Raw genomic sequence first — 24,743 nt, 5'->3', positions numbered from 1 at the left:
GTAGCATTGTGGATTAGACTGGAAGGGCGCTTAGAGATTTCTGTTCCAGTCCTTTTATTTTACCAGATAGGAAAATGAGACCCATATGCAACAGTAATAATAGTAATAGAAGCAGTAGCAACACAGGTAATAGAATTTATATAGCATTTTAAAGTTAGCAAAGAGCTTCACACAAGTCGACTAATTTAAACCTCACAAGAGTCTTGTGAGATGGTTGCAATTATTATCCATATTACAGATTAGGAAATAGGCCAAGACAAGACAGCGTGATGTCTTGACCATTCTTGTGAAATTAGTTAATGCCTTAGGCAGTATTTGAACTCAACTATTTCTGATTCCAAGTCCTATACCATATCTATTGTTCCACTTCAATGCCTCTAGGCAAAATGAATAGTCATATATTTAGAGCAGAGGTATTTTAGAGATCATCTAGACCATACTGTCTGCGAACCTTTTAAATATATAACTATATTTCAATAGAATTGATTCCCTTGGCAATCCTATGTGGGTTTTAAAATTTTTTATGCATTTTAAAACATTATTCTGAGAAGCCTGTAGTTTTTTTTTTTTGTTTTTTTTTGTTTTGCGCGGGGCAATGGGGGTTAAGTGACTTGCCCAGGGTCACACAGCTGGTAAGTGTCAAGTGTCTGAGGTCAGATTTGAACTCAGGTCCTCCTGAATCTAGGGCTGGTGCTTTATCCACTGCGCCACCTAGCCACATCCCAAGCCTGTAGTTTTTACCAGATACCAAAGGAGTTCACGATGCAATAATGATTAAGGATCCTCACACCAGTCCAATCACTTCATTTTGCCAACAAGGAAAATGGGACCCACAATGGTAAAATGACTTGTCCAATGCTCCAAGGCTAGCAGAATTATAACACCACAGGTTTAGAGTTGAAAGGAATTTTAAAGATCATCTAGTTCAACTCCCTCATTTTAAAGATAAAGAAACTGAGGCCCAGAGCCATGAATTGACTTGCCAAAGTAATTTTCTATAAATAAACAGCAAGACCAATATTTAAGCCTAGGTCTTCCTAGGTTTCTAGGGCTCTTTTCACTTAACACAAATACCTCTTGTCATCAAAAGGCTTTTAAATGCAGCATGTAGAACACTTATTGAACATTTTGCCAAGCAAATTATATATTCACCTAGCACAAATCTCAAGAGAACTTTTTTTTGGGGGGGGGCAGGCAGGGGCAGTGAGGGTTAAGTGATTTGCCCAGGGTCACACAGCTAGTAAGTGTCAAGTGTCCTAGGCTGAATTTGAACTTGGGTCCTCCAGAATCCAGGGCTAGTGCTTTATCTACTGCACCACCTAGCTGCTCCTCTCAAGAGCACTTATTAAGCCCTTATTATGGGCAAGACAATATGTTAGGCCTCAGGTAAACAAAAGAAAAAAATAGTCCTTGCCCTCAAGATATTACATTTTACTGATAGGAGGCGTTTGCTATATAATCAGTTAAGCATATATTGACAATTCAGAATAAATATGAATATAAACATGGCAATTAGAGATTTAGCTACATACTTTAAAATGATACTTATTGTTCTGATTTAGAATCATAAAATCTGGATTAGAAAAGAAAGATATCGGAGGCTATCTAATCCACTCTATTCTGGAACAGAAGTCTCCCCCCTCTACAACATTCCCAAGGACACAGTTATCCAATATTTATTTAATACACAATGAGGAGGAACCCATTGCATCTACAAACATCCCCAATCTGATGTAAATTATACCAGCACCTCGGAAAAGTTTCAGCAGTAGAGATGCGATAAATTAATGAGGGCTGAACTTCCAAGCAGGCGTGGGAGGTCTAGGTAATATGATATAGAATACACAGATTCCCCCCCCCAAAAAAAAAGTTTCATTTTGTTTTCAAGTAGCTCAACTTAAAATGTATATCTCCCTTCTGATAAGGTAAACCCAATTTCAGTGAACAATGCAATTGCCAATATCATGGTAGGGATATCTTGTCAGAACATGAATAGGGAAAAGAATTGATGCTAGGAGTTCAGGGAGAAGAATGAGGAAAGGGGGGACCTTTGGGAAGGAAGGAGAACACCAAAGACATAAATCTCCTCTAGTCCCTTAACTGCAGCCTCTATTTTCTGCTTCTTCATGACAGGCTCTGAGGAAGAGGTGACAGTTACCACCTTGACACCTTGTCAAGGCCAAATCTGCCACATATACATCTGATCCCATCCCCTTCCATCTTGCCTAGAAAACCGACAATGTAATGATCTCCTCTTTCTCTCTAATCTTGAAGAGTTCCCTTCTAATGGCTTCTTCTCTACTACCAAAAACTTAGCCAAATCTCTCCCATCCTGAAAAAAAATTCTTCACTAGCTCCTATCTTCTTGAGACATTATCCTGTACCCCTCAATTCTTTCACAACCAAACTCACAAAAATAACTTATCCCTATTGCATTTAGTTCTTCTCTTTTCAGTAACCTCTCAACCCTTTGGAATCTGGCATCTGACCTCATCACTCCACTGAAACTGTTCTTTCCAATGCTACCAATAATTTCTGTTATGAAATCTGATGATTTTTCTTCTTAACCCTCATCCTCTACTTAGCCCTAGCATTTGAACTATTAACCTTCCCTCCTAATCAATATTCTCTTCTATTTCATTCATAACACTCATCTCTCATGGTTTTTCTCCTATCTGTGTAGCCATCCCTAAAGTCTTCTTTGCTGGGTTATCACCCTAATTGTGGGTTACCCTAAGGCTATGACCTTTTATTTTTCTAAATCCTCTCACTTGTTGACTTCCTTAGTTCTGTTAAAGGCTAAAATTCTAGCTAGACTGTCTAAAATGCCTAATGAGTGGTCGCCAATAAAGTATAAGCTTTAGCAAGAGTTAGACTTTTAAGCATTTATTAAGGAGAATAAGAATTTGGTAAAGAAAGAGAAAAAGGCCTAGATTCATCTATCTATCCAAGGGAGAGCACATTTCTAGCTCCCCTCTCTGCCAGAGTCCTGAGGAAAGAGCTTGAGTCAGAGCGCCAGGCTCCCCCTTTCTTCCTCCCACAAGCAAATGTCACTTCCTGAAGCCAAAGAAAAGACGCATGGTCTTGCCCTCAAAGGCCTTCACTTCATGGAGGAGCTTTTCTACAGTAAGTCTCCAGCAGGTGGCATCATTCCAATCGTTACAATTCTCAAGGTTAAAATAATCATCTTTATGCAGACAACTATCAAATCTACATATACTGCTCTAGTCTGTTCCCCAGAGCTACAATCCACCCCAAAATTCCTAGTGAATGTTTCAAACTAGATATCTTCTACACATCTCAAATTCAGTACATTCAAAATTCTATTAATTTTTCCCCATCACATCCACCTATGTCCTCAATTTTCATTTATTTTTGTCTAGAATATCAACACTCTCCCAGTTACCCAGGTTTGCAAATTGGCTGTTATTTTTGACTACAACCAGTTGCCAAATCTTGTTATTTCTCTTGCCAAAATATCTCACAAAATTATCCCCTTCTTTCTACTGACACAGTTACCATTCTGGCCCCCAAACACCTTTTATACCTAGCCTCTTAATTGGTAGATGGCACAAGGGATAGAACAATGGGCTTGGACTTGTCTTCATGAGTTCACATCTGGCCTCAGACTTTTACTAGTTGTGTGACCCTGGGACAGTCGCTTAATTCTGTTTACCTTAGTTCTTCATCTGCAAAAATGATCTATCTACCTACATATCGATCAAATCTAGCTGTCATTTATCTATCAGCTATCATTTATCTACCTATCATCTCTCTATATCTATCTTTATCTGTATATTTATTTCATCTCTCCATAATCTCTCTCCCCTCTAATATCTATCACCTTTCCATCTTCTTTCCTTCCTCTCTTTCATGTATGTATGTATCATCATCATCTGTTCTCTTTCTTTCTGACACCTTATTTATCTATCACCTCTCTGTTTTCTCTTCCTATCCAGCATCTATCTATCCATCCATCTAGCTATTATCTATTTATTATCTATCATCTATCATGTATCTATCATATCTCCCTTCTTTTTTCTCTATTTGTCTCTCTGTGTGTCTCTTTCTGTTTCTGTCTGCCTCTGTCTCTGCTCCCCCTATGTCTTCCCATTGCATAAAGAGGAAACTAAGGATCAAAGAGGTTCAATAACTTTCCCCAGATCACAGATATAATAGATGAGAATCAGAGTTTGAACTCACATCTCCAGATTCTAGATTCAACACTGTATAGTGCAACATACTGACTCTCTAAAATAAGTTTTTAGATTATGAAATCAATTCTTGTTTTTTTTTTTTTATTCACTCAAGTGTGCTTTTTTTTTCCACCTACAAGTAACACTAATGAAATCTTTAGGGAAAGATTAATGCCAAATACATTTTGGCATATTTCTATTTTGAAACAGCTGACCTCTCTTTGATTGCAGTTATGCCTAAGGGAATAATAACATAATAGCAAAGAAAAAGAAAGCTGCACAGCTGATGTTTTCTGTAACATGAGCATAATCTTGTAGCAACTTTAGAAGGGCGGAAAAAAAGCAAACCAGAGAAAACCTAGTCCCCATTTTTCAAATTGGGAACATGGAAGCAGCTGGGTTGTGTTTATAAACTCAAAGTACAGACTCAGTGAGCTGTTTTCATCACTGCTTCTTCCTGGAATAGGAGAAAAATAGGGTTTGCTTAATCTGGAAAGATCCCGAATTCAATGCAAACTTTATGCAAACAACATAAATTCTGATACATTAAAAGCTAAAGAATACCAAAAGCCTTTTTGTTTTCCAAAGAGAGGGGAGGATCAGTGAAATTCCATCAGTGTTTTCTTAAGATTAATTCCTTCGTTTCTTGTTAAGCACAAAACATGAGAATATGCTTTTATATTTTAATAGATATTCCAATATTGAGAAATTTATTTACACAGAAGACTCCCTAAAGGACAAATAACCCCCACTTTATTGCTTCGATGAACTAACTTCCCTACTTCCTACCCTTATGACCTGCTAGAAGGGTCTCTTCCATCACTTTAATGAGCCTTTAATAGGCCCACAAACCTCTGCCACAGACTTGGGAGTAGACAAATTTAGTATACTGCTGAGACATTATAGAATCACAGGATTCCATTGTTGAAAGGGACCTCAGAGACCATCTGGTCTAATACATACCTGACCAAGAATCCTCTCTACAACATAACTCATAACTGGCCATGATGTTTTTGTGTGAGAATTTTCAGTGAAAGAGAATCCACTATCTCCTGGTCTTTTCTTTGGACTTTCTGGATATCTCTAATTGTAGGAAGTTCAAAACTAAACGGACCTCTTTGTGCCCATCATTCCTGGTTTTTTTTCCTCATTGGGCCAAAGTGAGAAAGTCTATTTCCTCTTCCCCTTGACTGCTTCAAACACTTGAAAACATCTGTAATGTCTCACCTTGGACTTTATCTTTCTAGGCTAGACATCCTAAGTTCCTTCAACTCATCTCCATAAAGCATACTTTTGAGACTCTTTAGTTTGTCAATATGCTTCCTAAACTATGGCACTGAGAATTAAATATAATACTTGAGCTAGTTTCATGAGCTCACTGTTAGGAAAATTATTTGTTCAGGTTTTTGCCCTGATTAATGAAGCAAAACTCAGGAAAAGAGAATTTAAAGGAGTTAATTAGAAGTATATCGAGGTAGGGGCAGCCAGGTGGCACAGTGGATAAAGCACCAGCCTTGGATTCAGGAGGACCTGAGTTCAAATCTGACCTCAGACACTTGACACCTACTAGCTGTGTGACTCCGGGCAAGTCACGTAACCCCAACTGCCTCACCAAAAAAAAAAACAACTATATATATATATCAAGGTAGCAACATGTTGAGGAGCTGCTAGGTGGTGAAGTAGATAGAGTGCTGGGCCTGGAGTCAGGAAGACTCATCTTCATGAGTTCTAATCTAACCTCTGACACTTACTAGCTGTGTGACCCCGGGCAAGTTACTTAATCCTGTTTGCCTCAGTTCCTCATCTGTATAGTGAGCTGGAGACAGAAATGGCAAACTACTCTAATATCTTTGCAAAGAAAAACTCAAATGGGGCCACAAAGAGTCAGAAATGACTGAACAACTAAGTAACATGTCAACAGGCTGATCACTGGAAGGTGGCAAGGGATGCAAGACGGGGACAACCTTTATAGATAACTTTTATAATGAGATAATGACAATTCAGATAAAGCCACATCAGAAAGAGGAGTTGGGACATTGTATCTTAGCTCCTCTCCAATTGACAATACATGCAGGCTAAGAAGTAGTGGCTGACCTTGACCAATTGCAGGCATTACAAAAACTGCAGACTTCCTAAGGCCTCCTCCCAGGGCCACCCTCAATAGTGATTGATAAGTAGGACTAGGAACAATGGATCACTGAGTCAGCATAATGCTCGATATCACTTCTGTATTTCTCAATTACTAGCACCTCTTAAAGCACTCTAAAGTAGCACTACCTTTCCTAGATGCCATATAGCTTTAAAACTATGCTAGTGGCTGGGAGGCAGAAAGAATGTCTGGAAATTCTAGGTTCCTGTATGAGAAAATACTTGTTTTTCTCTGTGTATTTCCACACCACCTATAACCTATCACTATTTTGATTATTTCATGGCTTGACAAGTAAGAACCTGGGATACTGCTGCTAAGCTCACAGCTCAGAGTGACATGGGTGATGAAGCAACAAAGCAGACTGAGAAGAGGTAGTCAGACACCTAGTAGAGTAGGTGTTTTATAAATATTTGTTGACAAAGAATTGAAAGAAATAACGAAGGGAATGGAAGCAAAGATCTGTTAGGAAAACAAAGAAAAAGGGTTACAGGGGACAGAGCAACTGGCCCTGGAATCAGGAGGACCTGAGATAAAATCTGGCTTTAGACACTAGCTGTGGCACCCTGGGCAAGTCACTTAACCGCAATTACCTCAGAGGGGAGAGGAGGAGGAGGAGGAGGAAGAGGAGGAAGTGGAGGGGAGGAGGAGGAGAAAGAGAAAGAGACGAAAAAAGAAAAGAAGGGAGTAAGACCATAAGGGACAAATGAAAAGATGTCAGAAGAAAAGGTTATGAAACAAATAAAAATGGGGGTAAGTCAAAAGAAATTGATCATTTGAAAATATGCTTCTGGTTTGGTCACAAAGTCTAAAGTATCTTTATGAATGTCAGGCATGTACTAATATATCATGGAACTTTAAATCTTGTACTTAGAGGTTATCTGATAATTATTAGGGAATTTAGAACTGGAAGAAAGCTTAGGGTTCAATTAGTCCAAACTACTCATTCTACAGATGAAATGCTCAGGTCCATAGAGATTAAATGATTCCAGTACCTATAGGAAAATGTAAACTCAGTGAGGGAAGGAATTGTTTAATTGTGGGGGTATTTTTCTCCTTAGTGCCTATAAGAGTGCCTCAAATATTTTGTTGTTTAGTTGATTAGTTCTCTCCAATTCTTTGTCACCCCATTTGGAGTTTTCTTGGCAAAGATACTGGAGTGGTTTACCAGCTCATTTTACAGATGAGGAAACTGAGGCAAACAGGGTTAAGTGACTTGCCCGGGCTCACACAGTTTCTAAGAATTTGAGGCTGGATTTGAACTCAGGTCCTCCTGACTCCAGGGCTGATGGTCTATCTACTGAGCCACTTAACTGCCCAACAATATAGTAGGCATTTAAAAATATGTATGTAAGTCAGCTTAATAGACAAGGAAAACAGGCACAGCTTTGCTTACTTATTTCATATAGGTAGATAGAGGTAATACCATTCTTTACAACACATTTAAAAGGAAGCCAATCTTCTTTACTTGAATCAGAGGTGGCACAGTGTACAGAGTGCTGGACCTCGAGTCAAGAAAACTTCAGACACAGCTGTTTGACCTTGGCCAAGTCACTTAAACTTCTGTCTCCCTCATTTTCTTAATTTGTGAAATAGATGATAATAGCACCTATCTCACAGGGTTGCAGTGGGAATAAAATAATAGTTGTAAAGTGCTTCGTAAACTTAAGTATTATACAAATGCTACCTATTATTCTTATTCTTAACCTTTTCTAACTGTACTTTCTCATCCTTTGCCCTTAGTTAAACAAATATGTCTTCAACATTTAGCCCCTTCAGAGGCTTTGTTCACTATTCCTTCTCCCAAGGCACTTCCATCCCACCATTCAATCACTAAGTCCCTCTTGAAAGAAGCCTCTCCATGCTATTCAAACTTTTGTCTCTCCCATCTGCCTTCTTGTCATTATTTGCCATAAGCCATCTATGTTTAAATCTAAGACACTAGGGGAAAGGGCAGGTCAAAGAAAGGTTTTTTTCAAATTTAATTCTTTTATCTGTCCCTGATAAATATAATATGTACACATGAAGTTCACATGTTCTTATATATGTGATATGAAGAAGATTCTTGACATTGAGCTTGACATGATATCAGACTAAGGAAATCACTGGATAGAACAAATTGGACTAGGGAGAGACTATATCAAAGTACCAGTCATTTTCAAAAGTGTATAACTACATTTTGTGCTTATTTTAAAGTATGATCACTGTACATAACCTGATTTTAAAGTATTAAACAATCTCTTTTAGAGCACACATATCAGTGATGAAACATATAAGTTGGATAAAGCATTCTGGTTAGGAAATACATTTGAATGACTTGTTGTAAATAAATGGCTTCAAATATAAAATAATAAAGCAAAATATGTTCTTTTTCATACTGCATAATTCTACCTTCTGCAAGAAGCCTTTTCCTATCCTCCTTAATGCTAGTACCATCTCTCTGAGGTTACCTTCAATTTATCTCATATACATACAATACACACATTTGTGTGTTGTTGGTGGTGGTCCTTCATTCTCGAAGAGGACCATGACATCAGGGTGATGTCATGAGTTGCACAGAATTGGATTTAAGTGAGGGAGGGCTATGACAGGTCACCAACCTCATTCTGTCCTCCAGAGCCATCTGGGTCCAGTGGCAAAATATATCTCAGGACAACTGGAGATGGCCCCGGATGTTTAAGGCAATTGGGATTAAGTGACTTGCCCAGGTGAGATTTGAACTCAAGTCCTCTTGACTCCAGGGGTAGCACTCTATCCACTATGCCACCTAGCTGCCTCTTCTACATCTCCTCTATATACATAGTATTTACATGTTTTCTTCCCCTTTAGATTGCAAGCCCCTTAAAGGCAAGGGTTGTTTTTGCCTTTCTTTGTATTTTCAGTACTTAGCACTCTGAAGGGCCAAAAGGAGGCACTTAATAAATGTTTGTTGGCTTGACGTTTCTCTTTTTACCCCTTAGGCATTTTGCTGGATGGGCCCTATTCTTGTTCTTTTTAAGTCATTTACTTTTTTTTTTTTAAGTGAGGCAATTAGGGTTAGGTGACTTGCTCAGGGTCACGCAGCTAGTAAATGTTAAGTGTCTGAGGGCGGATTTGAACTCAGGTCCTCCTGACTCCAGGCCAGTGCTCTATCTACTGTGACACCTAGCTGCCCCTAAATCATTTACTTTTACTATTGAATAAGAAAAAGTAATGAGTTAAAAGATCAATGTGACTTATATTTGCTAAGGACAATCCTCTTCCCAGTATGGCTGCCCAGTAACAACTGGTCCCACCCAGTTCCGGTCCCTTCTGCAACATATCCCTTATGTGATAGAGAACAGAGGGTTGGGGTATTTAGTCTCCAAGGCAAAGGTGTCCCCCTAGAAGTCTAGTGAAATCCCTGAACTCTAATCAGTTTATTTGAGGGCCAGGAACCTGGACTGGTAGTGAACTGGTATTCACTAAACAAAGGAATGCAACTAGGAATGACAATGTAATGACTGTGGTGATCACACATTCATCAGCTGTAATATCTGGTGAGGCCATGCTCTCAGTGTTGAGTGACAAGAGCTCTGAATGAACCAGAACAGATGCAGGGTGGCCGAATGGAGCACTGTATTTGGAGTCAGAGGGTCCAGCTTTGAATAGTGGCTCCACTACTTATTAAAATAAAGGAGCTAGACGAGCTTTGAAAGTTCCTTCCAGCTTGAAACCTATTATCCTCTTATTTGTACTTCAAGCAGCTCACTAGTTCTTTTTATAGTCACGGATAGACTATAAAGCATAGCAGAAGGAGGTCCCTATGCCAAGGAAATAGGAAGTATTTTTGTGTTCACACACAGTTATAATAGGGCCAGTGCTATTGGAAAGAATATGCATATACCCTTACCATTTGCAAAGATATTGGGGATGAAGGCCATATAAAAATGAACGGAGATTTCCTCACCATGAGGGAAGATAAGAATTAGAGAGGATCATCATGATGTTCCTAACACTATCTATCACCATTGGCCAGTTTGGTCTGATTTGTGTGTGAATGCAAAAAAGGACTTGCTATTTCCTCTGTATAGAGATTTCCTTCCACTATGCTTCATAGTTTATCCATGACTCTAGACAGAACTAGAGAGTTAGCTGCTTGAGATTCAAAGAGGTTACATGACTAGCCCAGAGTTATACAACTGTTAAGTGTGAGATGTGAAGCCATGCATACTATTATCATACCCATTGAAGCAGACAGGGCAAGTGATTTGGGTCACAGAACCAGCAAATGACAGATGTGATTTGAACTCAAGTTTTCTTGACTCCAGGTCCAGTGCTCTATCCACTGACCCACCTAACTGTGTCATCCTCATTCCTTTAGCTGCATTGATTCTGTGTTCTATTAAAACTCTGGAGTATAATTTATATTTTCCATAGCTATACATACTCTACATTGTCTGCTCTAGGGACAGTCACAGAGCATAGATTTTTAAAATGCATTTTTTTTATCCTTCTCAAGTCAAGTAAACAAAAACCTACGATATGCCAGGTTATGATTCCTAAACTTTGTGGATATTTATTTTTACTTTTGTAACATAACCCAAAGCAAGGAATATGCTGAGCTACTTTCATAATTTTGTAAGTTTGAAATAAACATAATTTAGCTCTCTTCTTTTTTGTATTCCCAGTGGTTAGCACAGCATCTGTCACACAGTTGGTGCTGAAGAAAAAGCCTGTTGACTTGACTCTCGTAAATGGTGAGTCTAATTTCTGTGATGAATTCTTGTCACTTGGCAGCAGGGATCTTGATAAGGCCCTCTGGCCCCTTCATAGGAGGAGATGGCTGGATGTGGAAATGACCTTCTTGACTCCTGGTTCTCTCCCCTTTAATCTATCCTTCACAGTCCTGACAGATTATCTTCCAAGACCAGGGTTATAATCATTCCGCTGCTTAAAACCCTTAAAAATATTCTTATTGCATATGAAATTATTTCCAAATACTTGTCTTCATTTAATATGGTTCCTGCCTTATCTCCTCCAACTGCTTTTCACTCTGGCCAAAATCAAGTACCTCAAGATGTCATAGGTTTTTGTGCACTTGTACCTTTATTCACACTATTCTCTATGTGTAGATTGTTCTCTCTCCTTTTATTTCCTTTTGTCAGATTCTTACTAATCCTGGAAGGTTTAAGTTGTCTGAGTGGCAGCAAGGTGGTACAGAGGATAAAGTATAGGGCCTAAAGTTAGGAAGACCTAAGTTTAAATCCAGTCTTAGATACTTACTACTTGTGTCATCCTGAGCAATTCACTTAACCTCTATCAGCCTCAGTTTCCTCAACTGTAAAATGGGGATAAGAATAGAACCTACCTCTCAGGGTAGTTGTAAGGAACAAATGAAATATAGATCGTTAGATACAAAGATAGATACATAGAAAGATATAGATATGTAGATGTGTGTGTATATATATATATATATATACATACACACACATATATATAAAAGCTCTTATATTATCTTGCACATAGTAGAATGCAACATACTTCTTATAAACTTTATTCTTTTTAAGAGAGTCTACGTAAAACTATTTTAAATCTCTCTGTTGGCACTCTTCCTATTCTGCTTATTCACATTATTTATGCATGTATTTGCATTATCCTTCCACTAAACTGTAAGTTCTTAGAATGTAAATGTACTACTATGTTTAATCTTGGTTTCTCCTGCAGTGCCTAGTCCAGTGCTTTACATAGAATAAATATTTGCTTAATAGAGTTTAAATGGAGGTTTATAAAAACATCTTATTGGACACAGTGAAGATCATAAATAATTTTTTCCACATTAGAACAAAATTTGTTTGTGTCAATATTTGTAATTTTTTTTTTACATCAGAGGTGTCAAATAAATGGCTAGTGGACAACAACCCACAGTATACACAAAGCATGCCCTGGACCAGATTAAAAATGGAATTTGGAAATATTTAAGAAAATAAAGAAAAATACAAAAGATATAGAAATCCATTTTTAAGCTAAATCAACATGTGGCCCACAGGAATCCTTATGTATATACAGTTGTCCCCATTTCTATTTCAGCTTAATATCACTGGTCTCCATGATCATCATGTGTCCAGATATCTATATTCACACAATATGTATGGATGGAAATTGCCAAGTAGCAAGTTAAACCTTTATAACGAATCAGAATGGGCAGCTAGGAGGCACAGTGGATAGAGTGATAAACTTGAAGTCAGGAAGACTCATTTCCTTGAATTCAAATCTGGTCTCAGACATGTACAAGCTACATGACTGGGCAAGTTATTTAATCCTATTTGCCTCAGTTTTCCCATCTACCGAATGATTGGAGAAGGAAATGGCAAGGCATTCCAGCATCTTTGCCAAGAGAATCCCAGATGGGGTCACAGAGTTAAACCTGACTGAAAAATGACTGAAGAACAACAATAAAAAAGCAGTGTAGTATAGTAGATAGAGTTCTGGGTTTAGACTCAAAAACACTTTCAATCTCATCTCTGACATGAACTAGGCAAGTCACCATATTTCCAGAAACTCTTCCTTTGCATTAATTGATTAATCAAATGTTATAGATAGGCTGCAATTTGCTTTGGTAGAGAGAGGAATTAACTTGATAAAATGCTAGCAAAGTCACAGTTCTTTCACATTTTCAAGCAAGGGAAAACTTCCTAACAATTAGAGCTATCCCTAAAGGGAATGAACTGGTTTAAGAGGAAACAGATTCTCTTTCACTTTAAATAAAGGCTGAAGGGGCAGCTAGGTGGTGCAGTGGATAGAGCACCAGCCCTGGAGTCAGGAGGACCCGAGTTCAAATCCGGCCTCAGACACTCATCACTTACTAGCTGTGTGACCCTGGGCAAGTCACTTAACCCCAATTACCTCACCAGAAAAAAAAAATGTTGAAGACCATCTTTGGGGAGGGAATTGTTATTCAGGTCTGACCTGGACTGACTATCTGGATCCTGAGTTCTCTTTCACCTGTGATTTTTATGAGTACTAAGCATTTCAGATACTACCAAATGATAAACCCAGAAGAACAAGCCTTCATGTGAAATGTGAGGAACCATCTATTTCCTGCTAAATGTTACATCAAAGCATTTCTTGGAAGTCCTCATTTTCTGTCCCACTGACAATGATTCTCATGAACACCACTGAAACTGTCAACCTAGGCTTTCATACTCATAGTTCTTAATAGCTAAGCTAACCGCCAGATATAGAATGGCTGTGGGGAATAATGCAAAAAGCACTGGAGTCAGACGCAGATGGTTTGGCTTCCAGTCATAGTTTCATAAATGGAGTTATGTCCAACAAATCACATTACTCTTCTAAACCTCAGTTTCCTGTTCAATAAAATGGAAAGAATAATACTATTCTAGCTTTCATCCATATATCTTTATCTATTCCTCTTCTCCTTTTCCTCCTTTTTCTCTTCCTCATCTTCCTAATTTTTTTTCTTCATTATTACTATCTTTTCCCCTCCTTTATCGGGTGGTTGTGAAAGTACTTTGAAAAGAGTAAATTGTTAAGCAAAACAGCATAAGGTATTAAGTGGTGGATAAGCTCTTCTAGCAGAAACAAATAAAACACTAATATTTGTAGATTGTAGAAATGCATAATTAAGATGAACCAAGTATTTATCTGATTACTTCCTTGGTCTGTTTCACTGGCTACCATATAATTAGGACTTAGGGAGTACAAGAAAACTGTTTGAGTCTAAATATCATGGTCTATTTGACAAATGTTAATGAAATGTGGCTATTGTTTATATGTTCTAGATATGGGTTCTGTTTTCAACGGAATCATAAAATGGAGGAAAAGAGAATTTTAAATGTTTGTTCATCTCAGTAATGCTGTAGCTTCAGAACTATGTGTAATGCATCCCAGGGCTTACCAACCAGATATTAACTGATGATGATGAAGATGCTTAATTACTTTGGCAAAAGACTAAGAGAACAGGCTAATATTTCTTATGACCCTTTTGAATGAGTTGTGTTTCAGTGCCCTAACTATACAAGGTTCACAAAAAACAAGGTAACAGAACAGAATAAGTCAATAGAAACAGATGGGGTAATTAGTATGATTTTTCTCTTACTATAAAAGTTTGAAAAGACAGAAGATAGGTGAGTGGATGAATAAATAAAGGGACTAACATGCCCTTTTTAGAAGGAATGACAGTGCACAATGTCTGGAATATATTAAGTGCTCGATAATCACTTATTGGATTATTATCGAATTGATTATGGTTCCCTGAGAAAGAAATGGCAATTAGATTATGGAAGAGTGAGATGTGGTATGTATAAGGAAGGCTAGATGACAAGAAGATTGCCTGGGTGGATAGATGAATGGATAGGTTGAGAAGCAAAAGTGGAAGGGCTTATAACAAGGGTCATTATGTATTTTCATTTAAACCTCCCCCGCAACATATTCTTATGCTCAAAAATACATCAGCCAGTTGCCAAACTACTGGAGATGAGCCTTTCTCCACTCAGCCAGACAGTAGAGACTGCACCTGAAGTTTTTTGAGCATAGCAGAACATATGGGCAATTTTGTGCCACAGTCATGGCCTCAGCTACCCAGGCTATGTAATTACCATGCTAAAATGAGGAATAATAACATGACTTTAATGAAATTGTTCCAAAGGCTGTTTAAGTCAAGTACAAAATACAGAGAATAAACACAAGACTACTGGAACAGAGTAGGAAAGGGCCTTAAAGATTATCTAACCCAACTCTCTCATTTGATAGATGAGGAATTTTAGGACCTTGAGAAAGGTCACACAATGTGTGACAAATTAGCTTGGATCCCAAGACTTGTGACTCCCTTAGTTGCAAGACTTCAAAGGTCTGAACCTCTAAGCCTCCTAAAATGGTGTAGAGGAGAAAACATTAACGTTGCCTTCAACTCTGTAAATGGAATAGAAATAAGAAATATGTCATACAAACTATTCCAAGAAAGGCAGAGGCTCAAAGTGCTCAGTGATGCAAGGAAAGGATGGGAAAAAAGACTATTTATTTTGAAGATTGATAAAACCTCTCAAATGTTTTATGGTTGGAAACATTCAAGATGTATTTTGCCAAACATTTTCTGTAACCCCCTGTATAATTCAATAAGAAATCTGAGATGCATGTTTCTAATTCATTTGCACTTAAATCATTAAAATTTAGATCTGTAACATCTATTTGTAATATCCCAAAAGCCTTTTTCAAAATATTTGGAATCTTATCTTTGATGTAGAAAATCACATTTTACCAAAACCAAATACAACTTTGACCTGCAAATATGAGTTTAAATCAAATCTTTTCCAATTCTTAACACAAGAAGTTCAAATGTGCACTTAAGTTAGTTGAAAACCACAATCCACAATGGAATCTTAGGTACTTTGTCTCCTTTAAACTGGTGCTAATTATCCATTTTCTCCTGTGCCAAACATATAGAAACACCTAACTTCACCTTTACCTTTAGTAAATGATATAACTATGAAATTCCAAGTACCCATTTTAGGGGGATAAGAAATCTACGTTTTCTCCATCATTTTCAGTGTTGATATCATTTAATTGGTGAAATAAAATAAGGGGCAGCCAGATGGCACAGTGGATAGAGCACCGGCCCTGGAGTCAGGAGTACCTGAGTTCAAATCTGGCCTCAGACACTTAACACTTACTAGCTGTGTGACCCTGGGCAAGTCACTTAACCCCAATTGCCTCACTAAAAACAAAAACAATAAACAAAAAAAAAATAAAATAGAACTTTGACAACTCAGAACTCCCGGGGACCTGTATATCTAAACTTCCTCCATAGTCAAATGTTTATCCCCAATAAAATGTCAGCTTCTTGAAGACAGGAACTCTGAACTTTGTATTACCAGCGCCTAACATAGAGACTTGCATATAGTAGACATTTAAGAAAAAAATTAAATTCAATTATAAAATTAAGGAGATATGTGTACTACACTGATCTCTGCATATTTCAATCATTAAAGTAAAATTTTATAAAAAACTGAATTCTGAATTCTGGTTTTCTTACACAGAGACATAAGTCAACTTTCCTTACTGACTTAGAGTTGACATTATTAATATATAATTTGGAAGAGATTTTATAGATCAGAAGATTTAGAACTGGAAGGGAACTTAGAGGTCATCTAGTCCAACCTCTCTTATGTACAAGTATGGTAAATATAGTCTCTTGACTCCTATAGTAAGCGATGAAATTTGGAAACACATCCAGCTTTTCTCATATCCAATTTTGTATTGTTTCTATCATACTATGTTCCTCTTTAAATAATTATTTTATTACACGGAATTATAGTGATACCTACTCAAGTAAGCAAAGCTACATGGATTTACACCACCTGGCCTGATACTGCTTATTTTTAAAATTTCATGTCTGCTTTTTCTATTTTTTCTGTCTTCTTCATTTATGTCAGTCTCTCAGCCACTGTTCTTGCTGCTCTCACTGTGCCCGTAATACACTGTGGACTTGGTAACTGATAACATGGTAGGTAGAATAGAGAACTTGGCATGGAGGCAGGAAGACCTGAGCTCAAATGGGGCCTCAGATACTAGATGTGGGACCCTGCACAAGTCACTTAACCTCTGTTGTTGTTGTTTTCAGTTTCCTTAAGCATAAAATTGGGATAACTGCCTACTGTGAAAGATTGTAACAGTATTATTAATAATATTGGGATAATATTTGTAAAGGACTTAGCACAATGTATGGTATACAGTAGTCCCTACATAAATATTTATTCTGTTCTCCCCCCTCTCCATTACTGTTTGGAAAACAATTAGTCTTTATTTTTTACTGTATTAACATAATATAGTATAGAATACATTTCAATTCAATTCATCAAGTATTTATTGAACTTTTACTAAAGGACAGGCACTTTTCTATACACTGTGAATAAAAAAAGCAAAAATGAAAATTATACTCATTCACAAAGAACTTATATTCTATAATTAAATTTAAAAGTATACAAAGCAAAAACAATTAATTTGTTGAGGGGTGAGAGGACACTAACAATTTTCTGGGTGTGGTGGGAGGGCACTGATAATTAGGGAAGTAGATTAGCAAAAATTCTTTCTTTCTTTCTTTTTTCTTTTTCTTTTTCTTTTCTTTTTTCTTTTTTTGCAGGGCAATGAGGGTTAAGTTACTTGCCCAGGATCACACAGCTAGTATGTGTCAAATGTCTGAAGCTGGATTTGAACTCAGGTCCTCCTGAATCCAGAGTTGGTGTTTTATCCAGAGTGCCACCTAGCTGCCCCAGCAAAGGTTCTTTCTTAAATTGTAGAACAATTGAGGAAACTTTAGCTTTTCTCTTCCCTTCATCTTTGTTTTTTCCAGACAGTGAATGATGAAGAGAAGTAGCCTGGTCACAGGGCAGTCAAGAATTCAAGATTATCATAGTGATGTCTGAGCCTTTGTTGACCCAGAGTCATCTCTCCATCATAGGATTTTGATTTCAGATAAACGTTTGAGAAGGTGCCTCCTTTCCTTGTAGACTAGTTTAAAATTGAAGTATGGGTTCAGCTACTATTTTTGTTGACCAAAGACCAACCTATTTAATTTTGAGAGATTTATTGGTAGAAGGTAAATCACAAATTGATGATTTTTATTCAAGCCACAACAACTTATTATTACTCTCTATGAAGGTATAGAGACCACGATCTATTTTACTACTAACAAAAGCTACACCAATACAACCTAAAATCTTGTGTGCCTGTAGAATTTTCCCCCACCTTCAAGTTTGGTAATCCCATCACAAAAGGAAATCTGAATAGTTTGGCAAAAAAAATGAACAAACAGTGGCTCCTGGTGATCACCAATTTTTTCCTATATATGGTTTCTTAGAATCCATCTTTTTGTGGTTTATCTAGACTTTTGTAGTCACCTCTGTTCTATGTGATTTCTCACATTTTATTGACATTTGTTTTATGAGAGATTTTTGGCCATTTTATTCAATATATTGGCCTATAATTTAACTGAATCTTAAAATTTGAACTTATGGGGCAGCTAGGTGGCACAGTGGATAAAGCACTGGCCCTGGATTCAGGAGAACCTGAGTTCAAATCCAGCCTCTGACACTTGACACTTACTAGCTATGTGACCTTGGGTAAGTTACTTAACCCTCATTGCCCTGCCTAAAAAAAAAAAAAATTTTTTTAATTTTGAACTTATACAAAAGGTTGCTTTTTTTTCTTAACACTATTCCTTGAACCTGATATTTCATCTTACATTTCAGTGCCTTAACACTGGCAGTAGTACCCCATCCATAACTGGAATGTTCTCACTTTCTACTTCTTCCTTTTAGTTTACCTGCATTCTTTCAAGGCTAAGCACAAATCTGAACTTTTGTATGACATTTTCCTTCTCTCCTTCCCCATATGCTGCTAGTATATTGCCTTCAAGACATCATAATCTTGTGCAGTTATTATTCTAGGCCAAGATGGTGGATTAGAGGGAGCAACATAGACAAATTCTCCCAACATTCCCCTCCAAACAACTTTAAAATAGTACCTCAAATTGAATTTTGGAGCATCAGAGTGAATAAAAGGCCAGGGTTAAACATTTTTTGAGCCTAAGAAAACTTAAGAGGTCAGGAGAGGTCTGTGACTCTGGGGTAGTGGCCAGAGCAGAGCACAAGTGGCAGCAGAACCACCTGCAGGCCTTGGAGCAATCTTAAATAGCAGAGGCAGAAGTTCCATGAGCTCTCAGCCCAAAGATAATAAGAGGGTTTGACAGCTGGTCCCAAAAAGATTACAGGAGACTCTTTGGGTACACTGGGTATAGCTGCTGCTGATTGACAACTCTATTTTCCCTGTGCAGTTCTGGGTCACAGTTCCAGTGTGAAGAGGAATGCTTGTGGTTGTTCACAAAGAAGCAGGGGACCTGGTCACAATTCCAAGGCAGAGGGGAGAACTAATGTTTGGGGCTGCAGGAAAGCAGGGGACTTGGTTACACTTCCAGGTCCAAGAGGAGTAATAGCATTTGAAGCTGCAGGGCAGCAGGGATGCTTCCTGGGTAAAGACTAGAGCACAGACCAGGAGAACAGTGACTATCTGTCTCTCAGGATGATATCAATTTAAGAACATTGAAAATTTACAGATCCCCAGTGCTACTCTGCAAACAGCAGCACTGAAAAGCTTGAAGTTTGACACAGTGCCTTCCTACCCAAAGGGTGAGCAGAGTCCAACTTTAACATAAAGTCCAAAGTCAAGAAATAGGCTGGAAAAATTAATAGACAACAACACCAAAAAAATTAATTGTCCATAAAAAATGCTATTACAACGGCAAAGACTAAGGCACTAATTCAGAAAGCAACAACTTGAAAATAGCTACAAGCAAACCTCAAAGAAAAATGCTAATTGGACACAAATTCCTGAAAGAGTTAAATAAAGAGATTAAAGTGGGAGAGGAAAAGTAGGGAAAGGAATTAGAGTGATGCAAGAAAATTATAAAAAGAGAATTAACAACATGGTTTAAAAAAGCACAAGAAATCCAGAAGAAAATAACACCTTTAAAAAGGGAATTGGCCTAATGGTAAACATGGCACAAAAAATCATTAAAGAAAAGAGCTCCTTAAAAATCAAAATAGGCCAAATGGGAAATGAAGTACAACAATTCACTGAAGAAAATAACTCCTTAAAAAATCAGAATCAGGCAAGTGGAATCTAATGACTCCATGATACTTCAAGAAATGATAAAACAAAGTTAAAAGAATGGAAATAAAAAGAAAATGTGAAATATCTCATAGATAAAATAACTAGCCTGAAAAATAGATCAAAGGCAAATGATTAAAAAATTATTGTATCACTTGAGTTCCATCATTTAAAACAGAGTCTAGTCATTATATTTCAGGAAATTATAAAGGAAAGCTGCCCCAATATCCTAGATGCAGAGGATCAATCAGAAATTGAAAGGATCCATGAATCATCTCCTGAAAAGAGATACTAAAATGAAAACCCCCAGGAATATTATAACTAAATTCCAGAGCTTCCATGTCAAGAAGAAAATATTGCGAGCAGCCAGAAAGAAACAAGTAAATATGATGGAGCTATAGTCAGGATCATACAAGATTTAGTAGTTTCTATGTTAAAGGAGTAGAGAGTTTAGAATATTGTTTTCCAGAAGAAAAAAGAGCAGAGATTACAACCAAAAATAATCTATCCAGCAAAATTGAGATTAATCCTTAGAGGGGAAAATAGACATTGAGTGAAAAAAAGGACTTTGAAACTTTCTTGATGAAAAGATCAGAGCTGAATGGAAAATTTTACATTCAAACACAAAACTCAGTAGAAGCATAAAAAGATAAAAATTAAAGAGAAATTAAAAGAAATTCAACAAAGTTAACTGTTTATATTCCTATATGGGAAAATGATACATTTAATTTATTTGCACATATACATATAGTTGTATATATATATATATATATATATATATATACATACACACATATGTGTATTATGCATCCATACATATGTATGTTTCTGTTTTTATACACATATACAATAAATTGGGTGTTGACATCTATCTTACCCAATAGGGAAATAGTAGGGGAAAGAGATAAAATGGGGGACATGATGGAAGGCAGATTAAGGGAGGCAGAGTTCAGAATCAAAATAGACTTTTAAGGAAGGGGAGGGTAAAAAGAGAGAGAAAAGGATAAACAGGAAAAAATAGGATGTAAATAAATACACATTTACTGAATGTGTGAATGTGAATAGGTTGAGCTCATCCCTAAAACAGAAGTTGATAGGAGTATGGATTAGACCCCATAATCCAACAATATGTTCTTTACAAGAGACATACTTGAGACAGTTGGCATCAAAACAAGGGCTGGAGCAGAATCTTTAGCTCAAGTATAAAAAAGCGGGGGTATCAATCATTATCTCAGACAAAGCAAAAATAGACCTAATTAAAAGGGATAACTAAGAAAACTACATTTTGATGAAAAAGGTGCCATGAAAAATGAAGTAGTATTGAAAATCATAGCAAATTTCTCTGATAAAGGTCTCTTTTCTCAAATATATAGAAAAGTCAAATTTATGAAAATAAGAGTCATTCCCCAATTGATAAATTGTATGGGATATGAACAGGCAGTTTTCAGAAGAAGAAATCAAAGTTATAGTTTTCATATGAAAAAACACTTAAAAACATATATAACCTGGTTGCTGTCTTGTGGAAGAGGGAGAAAAGGGAGGGAGAAAAATTTGGAACTCTAAATCTTATGAAAATGAATGTTGAAAACTACCCTTACATGTAAGGGGAAAAAATAAATGTTTGTTGTTTAAAAAAATAGAAAAAAGGGGCAGCTAGGTGGCGCAGTGGATAAAGCACCGGCCCTGGAGTCAGGAGTACCTGAGTTCAAATCCAGCCTCAGACACTTAACACTTACTAGCTGTGTGACCCTGGGCAAGTCACTTAACCCCAATTGCCTCACTAAAAAAAAAAAAAGAAAGAAAAGAAAGGAAAAAAAAGAAAAAAAGCTTAAATCATCATAATTAGTTGGAGAAATGCAAATTAAAACAACTCTCAAGTACCACTTCATATCTATCAGAAATGATAAATGGTAGAATGGATGGGGAAAAACAGGTACACTAATGAACTGCTGGTGGAATTGTGAATTGGTCCAACCATCCTAGAGAACAATTTGGAACTATGCCCAAAGGGCTATACCTTTTTGTACAAACCCTTTGATTCAGCAATGCCACTACTAAATCTGTACACCAAATAGATCAAAGAAAAAGGAAAAAAAAAGATATATATACAAAAATATTTGTAGCAACTTTTTTGTGGTGGCAAAGAATTGGAAATTGAGGAGATGCTCATCAATTGGAGAATAACTGAATAAGTTGTGGCATATGATTATGATGGAGTAATATTGTGCTATAAGAAATGATGAGGGGGATGTTTTCAGAAAAAAATGGGAAGACATGTAAACTGATGCAAATTGAAGAGAACAGAACCAGGAGAACATTGGATATAAGAGTAATATTGTTAATGATGATCATCTGTGAAATATTTTGCTATTCTGATCAGTACAATGATCCAAGAAAATTCCAAAAGACAGATGACAAAAAAATCTAAGAACTGATGAATTTGGATTGCAAATTGTAGTATAGTTTTTTCACTTTATTTTTCTTGCTTTTTTCACAGTATGGCTAATATATAAATATCTTTTGTATGATATCACATGCATAGTTGATATATTACTTGCCTTCTCAGTAAATGGGGAAGGTCAGGATAGAAGAAGAAGAAAATTTGGAACTCAAAACTTTTTAAAAAAAGAATGCTAAAATAAATAAATAATAAATATCGAAGTGAAAAATATTATTATTCTGATTTTATAGATGAGAAACTGAGTTTCAGAAAAGTTAAATGGCTTGTACAAAGCCAGAAAGCTAATAAGAGGCAGGAATGGTTCTCAAATACAGATCTTTGAATCTTGGTTCAGGGGGTTTTGTACTATAATAAATATGTAGCCTAATTATATTTGATCATGGGTGCATTTGAAAATACTCAAGCTTCATTTTTCACTATTATTAATTCTATAACAACTTTGCTTTTCCCTAAGGTTTTTGTTGCTTCCATGGTACCAACCAATTCTTTCTTGTTCATCAGGATTAAATCCAGAGGAGCTGATCCCTCCATTGCTTTCTCTCTACCTTTTCACAGATGAGAACTGTAATCAAGGTGAGCCAAGAATAATCCATCAAAAGTTCTACTTTTAGCATCTTGGAATTTCTAGATTAATGTGCTTTATCCTCAGTCTGTTGATTGGTTTGAGAAATAGTCTCTGGTAAACTCAGAAAATTTTCTTCTGTTATTCAACATTGTTGACATGAGAAAAAAAAAAAAAAAACAGGATTTTAACCACAGTGGAAACCTTTGGCAAAAGAGTTTTTAGCTTGTATGCTGTGTACTAAATAAGGAAATTACAGAAAAAGAATGCTAAGAGAAGGTAAGGAATATGAAATGATTTAATGCTATTTCAGTTTCTCCCTAAGAAGAAAAAAATAGTTCTATATACTGTATAAACTAGATTTTTATCAGAAAAATTTGTGGTAAACTTCTCACTCTCAAAATGCCACTGGTTAGTTCTTTTTTTTTTTTTTCTTCACAACAGGTTTGATGTGAAACAAATGGAAAATGAGAGTCAGTAAGCCAAAAGGACTTGCTAGGTTGTTTTACTTCTTCATTTTTTATCCAGTTTGTAATAGAAGACACCCCCTTTTTTTCACTTTAGGCTCAGAATGAGCCCTCTTAAACAATGCGAATTTTGCCCTGAAAGCTCTCCTCAAATTATTCTCTTCAGCCAAAGAAAAGCACAAATTTTCAGTATTTTTTTTTTTAAATGGAAAAATGAAAGCAGAAACTTGTACATTTTTCCCACGGTCAATGAGTCAGTCACAGAGCATGGAGCTACTTGGCTGAAAGGTCCAACCCACTAAATCATGTCTATTTTATGATCAATTAAGAAGTCGGTTACGCAGAAAATATCTGAAGCAACAGACTCAAGCACCAGACTGGACAAATAGTAGAGGTTTTTATGCTTAAACAATTAAAAAAACTTGTTGAATTTTTAAAATGAATTGAAAATTTGTTAGTTTATGGTGGGCCAATTTAGACTACTGAATTTCAGTACTAGGAGGGCCCTTGGTGACTACTCAGTCTAAGCCATACATAAATAAAAATCCTCTCTGCAACTTATCCAAGTGGCCTCCTAGCCATTTCTTGAAGATTTCCAGAGGTTAGGGAGAGAAATGATACTACAGACCATTCCATTTTAAGACAATTCTAATTGTTAGAAAGTTTCTCTTAACTTCAAAGCTAAATCTGCCTCTTTGGAACTTCTTCCCATTCATTGCTCCTAGTTTTGTACTCTAAGGCCAAGCGGATCAAGTATATTCCTCTTCCAAGCTTCCAAGCCCTTCAAGCTTCAGTAGGAATCAGTCATACTACTATAAAACTTGGAATAAACTTGTGGTGCCTATATTATTTTTATAAACTCATTTTTATTAATATCTTTTGTTTTTATATCATTCAATTATGACTACATGCCTCCCTTTCCCCCAAAATTTTAGCCATTCCTGGCATGAGAGAAACATAGAAAAAGTAAAAAAAAAAAAAAAAAAGACCTTTAGAAAATTAGCCAACATATTAACCATATCGGAGAGTCTATGCAGTATGCCACACCCAGTGTCCCCTACCTCTGAAAAAAGGGGATGGAGCAGAAGTCCATTTTTAAAAAAATCTTGTCCTGGACCAAGTTTGATTATTGTAAAGGAGGGTTTTTATTCTTATGGATGAAAACTTCTAAGTGTTTTGGATGGAGAAGTAATCATTAATCTCAATAATGTTTTCATTTCTCAAAAGCTACAGAGATGACCTCACGAAATTCAGTAAGAGTCTATGTATT

General features: G+C 36.6%; 1 protein-coding gene across 1 annotated transcript in view; it reads right to left on the bottom strand.

Annotated features, from left to right (window-relative positions):
* Window positions 1-24,743, bottom strand: part of ANGPT1 (angiopoietin 1) — a 328,587-nt gene that overhangs the window by 3,988 nt on the left and 299,856 nt on the right. The gene's annotated exons all lie outside the window — the stretch shown is intronic.

Source organism: Dromiciops gliroides, chromosome 1 (assembly GCF_019393635.1).
Source record: "Dromiciops gliroides isolate mDroGli1 chromosome 1, mDroGli1.pri, whole genome shotgun sequence".
Taxonomy (NCBI): domain Eukaryota; kingdom Metazoa; phylum Chordata; class Mammalia; order Microbiotheria; family Microbiotheriidae; genus Dromiciops; species Dromiciops gliroides.
This window is presented reverse-complemented; position numbering and strand designations above follow the sequence as displayed.